The sequence below is a fragment of the Notamacropus eugenii genome, chromosome X (assembly GCF_028372415.1).
Source record: "Notamacropus eugenii isolate mMacEug1 chromosome X, mMacEug1.pri_v2, whole genome shotgun sequence".
Taxonomy (NCBI): domain Eukaryota; kingdom Metazoa; phylum Chordata; class Mammalia; order Diprotodontia; family Macropodidae; genus Notamacropus; species Notamacropus eugenii.
The window spans coordinates 62,934,328-62,949,444 of NC_092879.1; the positions used below are offsets into that span (position 1 = coordinate 62,934,328).

At 41.7% G+C, this 15,117-nt stretch overlaps 1 pseudogene; it reads left to right on the top strand.

Annotated features, from left to right (window-relative positions):
* The first annotated feature begins 11,822 nt into the window (after nt 1–11,822).
* Nucleotides 11,823–14,027, top strand: LOC140516330 (ATP synthase F(0) complex subunit C2, mitochondrial pseudogene; annotated as a pseudogene).
* The last annotated feature ends 1,090 nt before the right edge of the window (nt 14,028–15,117 follow it).

Here is a 15,117-nt window from a genome sequence, read left to right on the forward strand (position 1 = left end):
AACACCATAAAATACACACACAGTTCTGCTAAATAGAAATACAGTGGCATTTAATGGAAACCACTAAAGCACATGGATCAATTATCAGGGGAAATTCCTTACTCCATCCAAATGTATAAATCTATGAAAAATAGCTCCTGCATAATGAATAAAGAATTCTTACCAGAAACCCCAAAGATATGATATTTCTAAAAGGCTGACGGTGATAGTTTGCCAGTTAATACCTGTCTCCAACCTCTTGCAGGCTTTCATTAAGCCACAATAAAGGAGGGAGAAAAGCCAAGTAGAAGTCTGCCACTTCACCTACTGGAAAGAGAAGAGGATTTCAAATGCAGTTATGGAGAACCTTAGGCTTGTGTTGCTTAGCCCCACCTACTAGTCAGTTCACATGCTCCTAGCCATGATATTTCTTCTCCCCTGAGCATTAGGGCCATTCTGCATTCCAAGCACTGCCAGATATGACAGGCTTTGGAGGTATCACTCTCCCTTAAGCAGAAAGGTAGAGTTGAGTAGCCTGAGTTAATCCAGAGAAATAGGGTAGTACAGAGGTGGGGCCCCTTGACTGAATCCAAACTTTATAGAACAAATTCTCTTAATAAAAGGATTTGTTCTGTAAGACTTGGACTCAGTCAAAAGGCTGAACCCAAGGACCTAGGGCCACCTCTGGTAGGGTCTCAGACCCAGGGGGCATCAGAAGCAAGGATAAGTTCCTTGGCAGAGAGTTAGGGTAGCAGGTACTGCATCCAGCAGCAAGAATGACCTTGATACTAGTTTCTTCCTCAGGGTCATAACTAGCATCAGAGCATGAGTAGGACTGAGGCTATTGAGAGTTAGGCATGCCTGACTGGAGAAAAGCGAGGAGGAAGAAGGCAAGCCAGGCAGTCCTTCAGTACTATGTACACACAAGATGAAATCTGACCTCTAGGAGAGCCATGAGTGCAATACGTTATGAGTGACTTTCTACTGTACTTCAAGTGATGGCAAAACACTGAATACATTTCAATAATAACTCTCCATGTAAAATTCCCCCAAACGATGAATGAGGTGCAAAGGCAACTTCCTAAAGGGCGTCTGTTTTCGAAATGTTCCTGTTCTGCCCTCCAAGTAAATGAAGCATTCACAAATATGCACTTGTATTTGTATAGTTGCGTGAACATAAATATCAGCAAGGTGAGACTGGAAAATAACAATTGCATCTCCAATAATCTCCCAAATGCCGCATTTAATTTATTTGTGATTTGTGGAAATAAATACAGACTTTGCAGCGTCCACAGGTACTCAAGAAATGGGCAATGTATAGAATGGAAAGAGTCCCCCTTGTGGCTAGTTGCTGCTGTCTATGAGACAGCTATGGTTGGGGGTCAGGTTTGTTGTTCTAGAACCAGAATCAACAGATCTAGAACCAATACAGTCCCCAAAGGTTAGCAGCTTGCTGCCAAAGGCCAATATCTGCTCCACTGAACTCCATAGGGCCTTCCTTAAAGCAATTAAGAGACCAGTTTCCCCCATGAGGACCAAAAGACCTGTTTCCCAAAATACTCAGATTCATAGATTTACAGTTGAAAGAGACCATTGGGGACTTCCTTCTTATCCAGCCCTTACATTTCACAGATAGGAACTGAGGCTCAGAGAGATGATATACAGTGGAAGGACCCTGGTCCTCTGAATCCAGATCCAACACTTTCAGGGAACTGATTTGAACTGCAGTGCACTGGGAGAACATGGCTCCACCTAACTCTTGATCTGCTTCAGGGTCACATTAGTCAGTCAAATGTCACAGCAGAACAAGCTCTGGATTTCAAGTCTACAAATCAGGGTTTTACTTTCCCCTTGAGCACCTAGGAACTATACGACCCCTACGTGAGTCATCACACTACTTTGTGACTCAGTTTTCTCATCTGTAAAACAGACATAATCATAACTGTTATACCTATTTCACAGAGCTGTTGTGAGGACTAAAAGAGATTTTATATATATGTATATAACACTTTGCAAACCTTAAAACACTTTTCATATGAATGTCAGCTGTCATTATTCCTATTCTAATATGAGAACTAGCACACAGATGACCTAAAGCAGAGGCTCATAATTAGGGGTCCATGAACTTGGATGGGAAAAATTACAACTCAATATAATTGATTTCCTTCATAAGCCTATATATTTTATGCATTTAGAAACATCATTCTGAGGAGTTCTTAGGTTTCACCAGAGCACCAAAAAAGTCCATGACATAAAACAGATGAAGAACCTCTTATCTGAAGTAATGCCCCATAAAGAGATTAGCATATTAAGAAGGCAAATTCTATGCCTGGACAGTTGGCAACAAAACACTGTTGTTAAAGTAAAGGATGTAGAGCATGATACATTTAGAATTGGAAGAGGCTTCAGGATCACTTACGCCAACTTCTTCAATTTTACAGTGGAAACTGAGGCCTAGAAAAAGAGAAGAGACCTGACCAACGTCATAGAAGTAGTCAATGGTAGAGTTAAGATTTGAGCCCAGGTCCTTGGACTCTAAATCTAGTGCTTGTCCACCGTGCTTCAGTAACTGTATCCTGGGCTTGAGACGTTTGCTGCATATCATTTTAACTATAATCTCTATGAAAAGCCTAGTATTCTCCAAACAAAAAATTTGTAACATCCTTCAAGTGGGGAAATGCAATTTTGTGGACAACTTTTGGGACCCATTTAGGGCAAGTGAGAGAGAGCAGGAACTTCAACCCTTTGTTCTGTTTATTGAGTTAATACTATAGCACACATATAGCTCTTTCCTTGTAGCAGCTGTGGGAGGTATGGAGTGCAAGAAGCAAGACCGTTGTTTCATAGATCAGGAAACCAGACAGAATTACTAGCTTCTCCCATGGTCACAGAGCTAACAAGTGACTGAACCAAAATTCAGACTCAGGTCTCCTGATGCTGAATGCAGTGAGGGCTCTTTCTGTTACATGTTATATCCTGATATTTGATGGGCAAATCCCGAATGTCCTAAGCTTCCAAAATTTATCCGCACCACACTGAAAGATGAGCTGCATTAAGCTGTCCTGTACTTAGAACTTGTCAGGCATTGAAGATTCCAAGGTCATCCACCACATCCCAGGCCATTGACAATAGTCTTGATTCTTGTCTTACCATTGGACTTTGATGACTCTAGAAAAAGTGAGGCTGATGACTATGCAGCTCTGCCTCACTTAAATCCAATTCACTCTCAAGTCAAGACATCATCCCATGATGTCATTGGTCCTCTTTGAAAATGAAGGATGTACAATAACAACACCTTTCTTACTTCAGTTTCACCCATGCAGTATGTTCAAAGAAACTAAAGGTCCAGTGCCCTTCTCCTAACTCTAAGAAAAGGCCGAGATGAATTTTGAGACTATACCCCGGTTTACTTAAAATCGATTGGACTGAAGGCCACAGCTTCATTTACTTATATCACTCTAAATTCTTGCCTCCCATCACCAACTTGTTATTTTAATATTTGCAGTTGATAACTCTCACCTCCAGAAGTGTTTAGGGGGTTCTGAAAAAAAAAACTTTTTCAAACCATCCCTCAAACCAGTTGAGGATTCTTTAAATGAGCCATTTAGACCTTGACGGTCAAAGACTTGATGAATTCTGATTGCACTGTGGCACGTTGGGTACCCACATGATACAGATCAGTGCACATGGAAGGAGCCCCAATCTTTTTGCTGCCTGGTTTTATACATCTGTGTCTATACCTGTAACTGAAAATGGGACTCGATTAGAAACTCCACTCAATTTCTAGAGAGTATATGTTGTTAAATATAATCTCTTTTCAACCCACCAGTATCATGCTGAAAATGGTGTCATTTTCTTCCTTATTCCAATTCAATTCTCTTTGCTCTGAATTCCCCTTTGTTTCAATTTTTCAAACTATGAAATCGTGGCATGTTGCTTGATAATGGATTTGCCATTTGCTATTTTCAGGCACAGTTGTAGCTTAACTAAAGCATTCACAGTCAGTAAGCCTAAAAGATACCCTTTGGCAGCATTGCCATGGGGCGTTGGGATCCTATTCATTTAGAAAGCATATAGTCTTACACCTGACCTCAAATGCCTCTCACTACTAGTAAGAATGATCGTTTGATACCAAACAGAAAATAATGTGATCTTCCAGGAAAAAAGGTAGCTTGGAAGGAAGCACCACTCTCAGACTAGATGAGCAAGAAAATCCCATGCGACAGGCAGTTATCGGCATTCATGTGCAAAGAAATACATGAAATCAACAAAAGTTTCAAATTGCATCTAGGTTTTCTTCACTGACTTGAAATACCAGCAGATTCCAGAGAAAACTGGTCTCAGAGGCCTGAAAACCATTTCTATTCCGGTACTTCAGAGAGGTAGCATGATAGAGGATTGGACCCTGGCTCTGATACCACCTGTATGTGCCTAGGCAAGTCTCTACACTTCTCCAAACCTCAGTTTTCTTGTTGACATAGAAGATAATAAAGTTATAATCATATAATAATTAATACTATTAAATTATATATAATATTAATTTAGAGCAGTGGTGAGCCTTAAATGGGATAAGACAGACAGAGCATTTGGCAAACTTCCAAGTCCTCTAGAAATGTTAGTTATGATTATCACTTACAAGAGGAGGGCCTTTAGCAGCTTAGGGACTCCCTCTACCCATATGGATCAGAACCTTTCCATCACCTTTAAGAGCTGTAGAGAGCAAAGAATTCATTCCTCTGTGGATATTCTGGGAATGCACACCTAGATCCATTCTCAGTTGAAAAATGCCAAAGCCTTTGAGAAGTTAGGATCACCTCCATACCCCCAAAAGGCAGCAGAGGACTTGAGTGGAGAAAAATGGTTTGTGACCACTTGAAATGATAAATGAATGATGGGAAGGGGGTAGGGGTAATGTAAAGACTTTGCCATAAAAACTTACAACTTGCTTCCAAAGACACAATAAATGTACATGAAGCAGCTCATCATATGAAAGTGTAGAATAACATAGAGTCAAATAAAAGCATACGGAATGATCAGAGAATCTTTAATGACAAAAGACTTCTTAGAGGAAATGAGCCTTGGCCTGAGTCCAGGAGGATGGTATGAATTGGCAGAGACCATAGAGACTAGGGGCAAGACAGGAGAGGAAGATTACCAGAGCAAAAGCTATGTGTACAACAAACAAACAGCACATTGTGGAAGTTAGGAGAAGACCTGCTTGCCTAGAGATCAAGTAGCATTTAGGGTTAGAGAGGGAAATAGCCTACTATGTTTTATGGTGATCCTGTTTACCTGAGTAAAATGTAAAGGATCTCAACCTCAAAGTTCTTTTAGGATCATGCTTTTAGATTTGGAAAGGGCCTACAAGGCCATCAAGTCCAAACTTCTCATTTTTACAGAGGAGGAAAGCAAGGTACAGAGATATTTTGCCTGCCCAAGATCACAAAGGTCAGAAGTAAGTACAGCTGAGATTCCAAAGCAGCTCCTGGACCCAGATCCAGAATTCTTTCTGATATAACATTCTGCCTTTCCTGACCTTTAACCCCACCAATGAACTCCAGGTAATATAGTATGTTTGAGCTTTACAAAATGACTTACAAAGATCATCTCATTTAAGCTTCATAACACCCCTGAGGAGGGTACTACAGTTGTTATCCCCATTTTACAGATGAGAAAATCAATGCTCCAACAGAGTAAATGATTAACCCCAGGGTTAACCACTGTCACAGGCTGGAGGTTTGGAATACAGTTCTCTCTAGTCTGTAAGTCCAGCATTTTCTCTGCTGTACCCCACTTCCTTGCAATGGTCACACAGAGAGCATAAGAACTCAAATTCAGGACTTTTCTGATACTAGTACTCTTTCCAGATGCTATGCAGCTTCTCAGATAGGCCACATCCTCAGAATTAGGGTGATGATATGTTTTCCTCTTCTTGTCTCTCCATGGAACTTTTTAATTAGTCAGAAGCTTTTAGAAGTCTCTGAAACCATAAAATGATGTGTACGCAGGATGCTATGTAATACATGTGAAAAACATTTCCAGCTGTGAAAAGCTTCCCCAGGGGGCAACCTTGTTTTAAAAGTTGGTTGCTAAGGACAATGCAGCTCCAGGTCAGAGCCAGCATGTAGTGCTGCTCCAGATGTGTGTGTCAGCAAGTGGAGGATCATGCAGCACCAGATTCCATGCATAAGCTAAGCAAAGTGCTGGGACTAGGCTACATGGGAGCTCCAGTTGGGCACTGTGGCTCTTATTTTATTTTCCATTTTCTGACTTGCAAAATGAGCCTAAGGACACCATTCTTTGCTGAATTGGGGTGAGGGAGAGATAACTGAGGAATCCTTCATTTAACTGAGTGGTCACTACCAATGTGCTGAATTCACTCACTTTAGCAAAGATGGAAAAGGAAACTCTGGGACGCGAGAGTGTGGAAAGTCCCATGTCATCTGCTTTCATTTGCTAGAGCCACAGACCACTTATGTAACTGTGGAAAGCCTATCAGCAGCAGAAATTCTCCTCTGCAGTCATGGAACAGAAGGAACCAAAGAGATTGAAAATAGCCCAGATGAGAGACAGGACAAAGAGAGCTGCCTTGCTGCAAGTGAAGGGGGCCTGCAAGAAAGTGATGGACGCTGGGCTCCAAGAGGAATGAGCTCTCCCAGCTGGCACTATGCAAAAGCAGCTCCTCTCTCTGCTAGGACACAACAATAGGGACGTTTTGTGAGGTTCCTCTGATGCCAGAGATGCTTTTGTCAAAACACCTCTATTTCTGATGTACTTCTATTGCTACAAATCCTTGACAAATCTGACAGACATTGGGAAAATGTCACAAGCTGGCACCAATCCGCCTGTCAGCTGCTTGAGTGGAAAAGCTGAAACAAGCGAACTTGTCATGGGGGCCTGCTCTGGATGGTGTCAACACCACATGGATATGGGCTACAGTTGCAGTCGGGTCCTCTGAGCATTTTTCCTCACCAGTGTTTCATAACTATTTTTCACCTGGTATCTCAAGCATTTTTTGTAGTTTGAGATCCTTTATTTTAGATAGAGAGGCAACATGGCACAGTTGCTCTTGAAGTCAGGAGAAGCTGAGTTCATATTCCTTTGATAATCTTTAGCTGCATGACTAGGGGCAAGCCATTTAATCTCTCTGAGCCTTAAACCCAAATCACTCAGGCTCTCCCTGATTAGCCAACAATAGGTCCCAGCCCAAACCCCATAGAGTCATTGTTTGGGCCCTGATGGCTCAGAGTAAATGTAAATAGCAGCTGTTTCTGTTTTTGCTAGAAATCCTACCAGTCTTCCCCTCCCAGATTGATTTTTTTTTTGACTAGGTAAAAGAGGCCATTCTTTGCCTCATTTCTTTCCTAGCCTTAACCACTGAATGGGCCTTGCTTCAAAGTGAGACCTGGGAAAGACCTCAGCTTTGAAAGGCCATGGCCTCCTCCTGCCTTGGGGCCATCTTCAGTCATCCTGATCTATATCTTGCCACTGGGTTCAGATGGCTCTGGAGGAGAAAGTGAGGTTGGTGACCTTGCACAGCCCTCCCTCCCTCAAATCCAATTCAGTTGCAGTTATAACATCACCTTCCTGACTTCATGGTCTTCTTTAAAAGAAGGATGAAAAGCATCAGAGACAACTGAGCCTAAGGCAATACTCTGTCTACAGCTAATGTTATCAATGAGTTGTGATCTGCCCCATTCAGCTTGGTAGAGGGAGTCCCCATGCTGACTCATCACAGGGCCTTGATGTATATGCGTCATAGAGGGACGTCCTGTAATCATACCTCCTTCTAAGGCTGATCCTGAAATGAAACCTGATATCCAATCTAGCCCAACAAGTATTTATTGTGTCTCCTCCACGCAAGGCATTGCGCTCTGTTCCAGGAAATAAAGATAAAATAAAACAAATAAAAAGAGCAAAAACAGTCCCTTTCCTAAAGGAGCTTACTCAGGTAGGAAGTGGTACCTGAACTGAGCCTTAAAGGAAATTAGGGATTTAAAAAGATAGTGGTGAGGAGGAAGTTTGTTCCAATAAGGGAGATACCTGGTGCAAAGTCACGGACACAGGAGATGGAATTCTGATTTTAGCAAACGGTAGGTTTGTACATTTGGTTGGAACCTAGAGTATGTGAAGAGAAGCAAGGGGGTAGAGATGGACCAAGATCCTCTTGTCAGTCCTCATCCTCTGTCAGCTCTTTGCAACATGAGCCACTGTTCACGTCCTTGTAGATGTCCTTTAGAGATTAGATGGCCAATATTCCACTCCCATCATAAGCATACAGCCCCATTACCCCTGACAGGGGGGACTGACCTCTCACAGCTTGTTTCCTCAAGACTCCCACCATACCCTCCCCCGCTTTAGGCTGAGAATTTCACCTCCTACTTCACATAAAAGAACTAAGGCCATTCACTGAAAGCTCCCTTTTCTCTCCTCAACTCACATCGTTCAAATGCTTCACTATCTCCATCACTCCTGATTCTAATGAAGCGGGTGACCTTTGCCAAGGAAAATCTCTCTCTCTCTCTCTCTCTCTCTCTCTCTCTCTCTCTCTCTCTCTCTCTCTCTCTCTCTCTCCCTCCCTTCTTTACCCCTTCCTCTCTCTTCACTTTCAGAATATTCGCTCTTATCATCATTCCCACTCTCTCACTCATCTTTAATTTTTCTTTATCTACTGCTTCCTTTGTGCTTCATACAAACAAGTTCTTTATCTCCCCTCTTTCTCAAATCACCCTCACTTGATCTGACCAGAGTGGCTAGCTCTTGCTTGCCATCTCTCCTGTCCTTTTTGACTAATCTCATTGAGAAAGTTGCCTACAGCAAGTGCATCAACTTCCCTTCCTCTCCTTCTCTTCTAAACCCTCTGGAATCTGTCTTCCAACCTCATTATTCAAATGAACCTGCTCTGTCTGAAGTTACCACTCACTGATTTCTTAATAGCCAAATCTAATGGCCTTATCTCAGTCTGCATCCTTCTTGATCTTTCTGAAGCCTTTAACTCTGTAATCACCATTTCCTCCTGGGTATTCTAGCCTTTCTAGGTTTTCAAGATTGTGTTCTCTCTTCATTCTCCATTTCATTTCAGTCATTTTTGCTGGATCTCACTCCAGGTAATGCCCACTAACTGCGAATGTCCCCCAGGCTCTCTCCAGGGTCCTCTTCTCCTCCTATACTATTTCATTGGATTATCATATCAAGTCCCATGGATTCAATTATCATCTCTATACCAATGATTCTCAAATCTCTCACACCACCAAATGCCTCTTGGACATCTTGAAATGGATGTCCTCTAGGCAACTCAAACTCTGAAACAGAACTCATCTTTAACCCCAAACCCTCCCCTCTTCCCAAATTTCCTATTATTGTCATGGCCCAGTCACCATCCTCTTAAATTTGCTGTCATCCTACATTCTGTAATCAATCTCACCCTACATATCCATGACATGTTTGGGTCATAGAGGGAGGTCTTGCTAATCTGTTACCAGGTTTTGTTTCCAACTTTCCACCATTTCTCTTGGATATGCACTCCCACAGCCACCATCCTTGTATGGATCTTCATCAATCCTAGCCCTGATTATGGCAATACTTTTCTTTTTGGCTCCCCTGCCTCAAGTCTCTCACAACAATGATGCATTATCCATTCAGTTGCCAAAGGGATTTTCCTAAAACACAGGCATGACCATGGAACTTCCCTACTCAAACTCTAATGGTTTGCTATAACCTCTAGGATCAAATATAAAGCCCTTTGTTTGGAATTTTTAATCTGCTACAATCTGGATTCCTGTTACCTTTCCATTCTTTTCATTCTTTATTTCCCTTGACATCGTCTACAATTCAGCCAGTGAAAAAACATGTTCTCCTCTCCTTATTCTGTGCTCTCCTTTCTCACCTCTGCTTCTAGATTTCCTAGAAGACTTAGCTCAAGTTCCACTTTTTGCAAGAGGCCTCTTCCAGTCTCCACAAGTGCTACACATGCCTTTCTTTGGAGATTACCTTCCATCTACTCTGTAGATATCAAGTACATACATAGTTACGTAGTTATTTACATGTTGCGTTCCCCCAGTCCTCCTTGAGGGCAGAGGTAATGTTTCGGCCTTCCTTTTATCTGAAGCACCAACCACAGTGGCAGGTACATAGTGTACGCTTAAATAGTTATTGACTGACTGATCAGAGGATCTGAAAACAATGTTGTTTGCCCCAACACAGTGAAAGGTTATGTTTCAACCAGCCTGTGTGTGACATGCCTGAGAGTCATTTTGAGTTTCTGAAGTCTGGGTACCTAGAAACATCCAGCAAAAATATGACAGTTCTGTAGTGAGACTGTGGTGAAAAAAGATGATGGAAAGGAGACCTCTTTGTAATGCTTGACTAGGTTTAAAAAAAAAGAAGAAGAGAGAAAAAAAAGAAAAACTTCCAAATCATGAGAAGCAGTGTATCCTTTATCACGGGACTCATATTTCTCTTTCTGTGCTCTTTCCCCTCCTCACAGTGGGGAGCTCAGAGTCCTACTGTTCTCTAAACTCCAACTCCCATGTCCAAATAGGAAAGAATGTAATAGTGGTCACTTTATACTTGGTAGGAATTCATCTAAGCCAATATGGTATCCCAATGAGGATTTATTATTTTAATTCTTTATTCTCTGACTAGAAAATGAGAAGCTTGTTCTTTTATTAAATTAATTTCAGGCATCATCTCTACTGCAAATGCTAACCTCGACATATCCTTCAGGGGTTTTGGGGGATATGGATAATCTGAGCTCTCTTCCCCGCAAATGGCTCCTTGATCCCCAATGCTAGAAGTGATCCCTTGTTCTATGAAACTTTCATGCCACTACAGTTGATTTCTATGACACAAGGAATCACATTCTAACATGTTTAATTGTGGACATGCAGTTCCCCTACTAGTTTCAAAAGCAGGGTAGAGCAATGGTAAGACCATAGGACTGAGAGTTTGGAGAGTCCTAGGTTTGAGCCTTGGTTCCAACACTCACTATGTGTATGATTCTTGGCAAGTCACTTCATTCCATTAAGTCTTGGTTTTCTCATTTGTAACATGAGAATAATATTGTCCTTACCTTTCTCATTGGGTCATCATGAAGAAAGTGTTTTGTACAACTTAATGTGTTTTGAAACATGAGCTGTTATGAATTTTGAGTTTCTTCAGGGCAGAGGGCTTTTCATTTCATCCTTTGGAATCTCTGGTGTTCAGCAGCAGGAAAAAAGTGCTGCATTTGGAGTCAAAAGACATGGGTTCAAAACTGAGCTCCGCTACTTACTACTTGCATGACCCCAGGCAAGTCATTTAATTTCTTTAAGTCTCAGTTTCATCATCTGTAAAATGGCCCCTCACTGGATTGGGTGATCCTCAAGTTCCCTTCCAACTCAGAATCTCTATAAGTTCTGATCTTATTACCTGCAGTCTCTAATTCTTTCATTTACTTTCATCAGTTACTTCATCTTCACTTTTAAAAGAAGTGTATTTCAGTACAGTGCTATGAATTGAATTGAGGAGAATAAGTTGAGGACTGGTCAAGCTAGGCTATGACTGTTGGAAGCATGTTTCTAAGATAGCAAAGGGTGCCTCATCTTCTCTGGAAGGCAATGGGTGCCCCATCTTTACTACAGTCTTCTAGGAACTGAAGAGCACCTTGCCCTAGCACAGGCCCCCTCCCCTGATTTGTCTACCTGAGCAAAGTCAACATGAACTTTCCCTCTCTCTCTCCAAGCATTCCAGATATCTCTTTTTTGGTATTATCTAGTGTAGTTGCTATGATTTTAGGTGGTACTGAAGGACATTTTTGAAAATCCCTACTTCCCAACTTTGGTGATATACTTGAATTCATCCCTATGGCCCCTTATGGCCCCTGTACCTCCAATAACAAAGTTTCTGGCAATCAGGTAGGTGGTTGGAATGAAACTTCTTACCACCCTGATAGCAACACACACACACACACAATACACATAGACACACAGACATACATATAGACACACACACAGACACACAAAGACACACACAGCAGGAGCTTGTTAACAATCTGTTGTGGTTTTTGTTTTTTTTTTTTTAAGAGCACTAGAGGAAAGTCTTGATTAACTATGAACTGGAGCTGAGGAAGCAGAAACTTCCCAGTAATTGGTCATTACACTAGTCAAGGTGGTATTAATTACAAGTCTGTCTAATTATAAAGAATAGTTAGGGGGGTCAGAGCCAAGATGAAAGAGTAGAAAGATGGTCTGGTAGAACCTCCCCCCATAGCCAATAAAATACCTGTAAAAAATGACTCTAAACAAATTCTAGAGCAGCAGAAGTCACAAAATGACAGAGTGAAAGAGATTTACAGCCCAAGACAGCCTAGAAGGCTGACAGGAAAGGTCTATCACACCAGCCATGGAGTGAAGCTAAGCCTGTGGCATGGCAGGGACAGGACAGATCAGGCCTTGGGGGAAGAATGCCCGGCAACAGCTGTGGTTCCCAGATTCCTCAGCCAACAAGCACCAAAGACAGCTTCAAAGGTCAGTGAAAGAGCTCTTTCATCTAGGTGAGAAGGGAACACAGTCTGGCCCCACTGGCAGCAGCAACTGCAGCAGAAGTATCCATTTTTGGAGCCCTCAGCTTAAAGACTCTGGAGAAATAGAGCCATTGATCTGGATCTCAGCCTTGAGTGGCAGCCCTGGGGTGAGGAAGAAGAGTGCTGACTTGGTAGAGCTGGTGGAGGCTCTGGAGAGGGAACCCTACTGACAGATCCTGGGCAGAACAAAGTGATTGTGGTTGCTCCCAGACCAGAGCACAGGCCAGGAAAGGAGTAACTCCTCTCCCTTGATTGTGTCACCTTGGAGGAACTGAAAACTTACAGGTCCCCAGAGTATACCCTCTGCTTGACAAAGGACTCAAAAGTTAAGTAACTGGCTTGGAAAATGCCCAAAAAAGGAAAAAAAAAAACCCAAGACCATAGAAGGCTACTTTCTTGGTGAACAGGTATTTTCTTCCATCCTTTCTGATGAGGAAGAACAATGCATACCACCAGAGGAAGACCTAAAAGTCAAGGGTTCTGCATCCAAAACCTCCAAAATAAATATGCAATTGTTTCAGGCCATGGAAGAGCTCAAAAAGGATTTTGAAAACCAAGTAAGAGAGGTAGAGGAAAAATCGGGAAGAGAAATAAGAGTGATACAACAAAATCATGAAAAGCAAGTCAACAACCAGCTAAAGGAGACCCAAAAAAGTTGAAGAAAATAAAACCTTTAGAAATAAGGTAATTCAATTGGCAAAAGAGGTCCAAAAAAGCCAATGAGGAGAAGAATGTTTTAAAAAGAAGAATTAGCCAAATGAAAAAAGAGGTTCAAAAGCTCACTGAAGAAAAATAGTTATCTAAAAATTAGAATGGAGCAGATGGAAGCTAATGACTTTATGAGAAACCAAGAAATTACAAAACAAAACCAAAAGAATGAAAAAAAATAGAAGATACTCTGTCTCCTCTGCTCTACTGGCAGCTCTTCAGCTTTGCCCCTCACCCCTTGAGAATATACACCTGCTCCAAGTTCATCTCTATCCCTGCCCTTGTGAGGAGCATCTCTCAGCTGCTGAGTAGACCATTATCTGCTGTGGTGCTAAAATGGCCAGAGTTTTGGACAGATGAAAACCTCAGCATTTTGGCAGCATCAGGTCCCTTGACCTCACTTGTCCCCAGATGTGGATTCCAAACTAGCACCGTCTCAAGTGACATTGACACAGCAGTCAAGTTTATTGGAGCTGGAGCTACCACTATTGGGGTGGCTGGCTCTGGAGCTGGTATTGGGACTGTATTTGGAAGTACCATCATTGGATATGCCAGGAACTTCTCCTTGAAGCAGCAGCTCTTTTCCTATGCCATCCTGGGCTTTGCCTTGTTTGCAGCCATGGGTCTGTTTTCCCTGATGGTGGCCTTCCTCATCCTTTTCATCATGTCATGGAGCCATTTCTATCCCCCAACGTTTCTGAATGTTCCTCCTCATCCTCGTGGTCCTTCCATGTCTCTTGCAGCCTGTGAATACCTCCCCCTCCATATTACCAGGTGACCCTGGGGAAAGCCACAGGCTTAGGGTTTGACAGAGGAAAGAGAAATAAATACTGTATTAATAAGCTGAAAAAAATAGAAGATGATATGAAATATCTCATTGGAAAAACAGCTGACCTGGAAAACAGATCCAGGAGAGACAATTTAAAAATCATGTGAATACCTGAAAGCCATGATCAAAAACAAGCCTAGACATCATCTTTCATAAAAATATCAAGGAAAACTGCCCTGATATTTTAGAACCAGAGGGCAAAATAAATATTGAAAGAATCCACCAATCACTTCCCGAAAGAGATCTGAAAAGAGAAACTCCTAGGAATATTGCAGCCAAATTCCAGAGTTCCCAGGTCAAGGAGAAAATACTGCAAGCAGCTAGAAAGAAACAATTTGAGTACTGTGGAAATACAATCAAGATAACACAAGATCTAGCAGCTTCTACGTTAAGGGATCAAAGGGCGTGGAATATGATATTCCAGAAGTCAAAGGATTAAAACCAAGAATCACCTATGCAGCAAAACTGAGTATAATACTTCAGGGGAAAAGATGGTCATTCAATGAAATAGAGAACTTTCAAGCATTCTTGATGAAAAGACCAGAGCTGAATAGAAAATTTGACTTTCAAATGCAAGAATCAAGAGAAGCATGAAAAAGTTAACAGGAAAGAGAAATCATAATGGACTTATTAAAGTTGAACTGTTTACATTCCTACATGGAAAGAGAATATTTGCAACTCTTGAGACTTTTCTCAGTATATGGGTAGTTGGAGGGATTATACACATATATCTATAGACAGAGAGCACAGGATGAGTTGAATGGGAAGGGATGATATCTAAAAAAATAAAATTAAGGGGTAAGGGAGGAATATATTTGGAGGAGAAAGGGAGAAATGGAATGGGGCAAATTTTCTCTCATAAAAGAGGCAAGAAAAAGCTTTTACAATGGAAGGGAAAAAGGGGAGGTGAGAGGGAAAAAGTGAAGCTTACACTCATCACATTTGGCACACTCAATTTGGTATGAAAATCTATCTTACACTACAGGAAAGTAGGGGAAAAGAGGATAAGTGGAGTGGTAGGATGACAGAAGAAAGGACA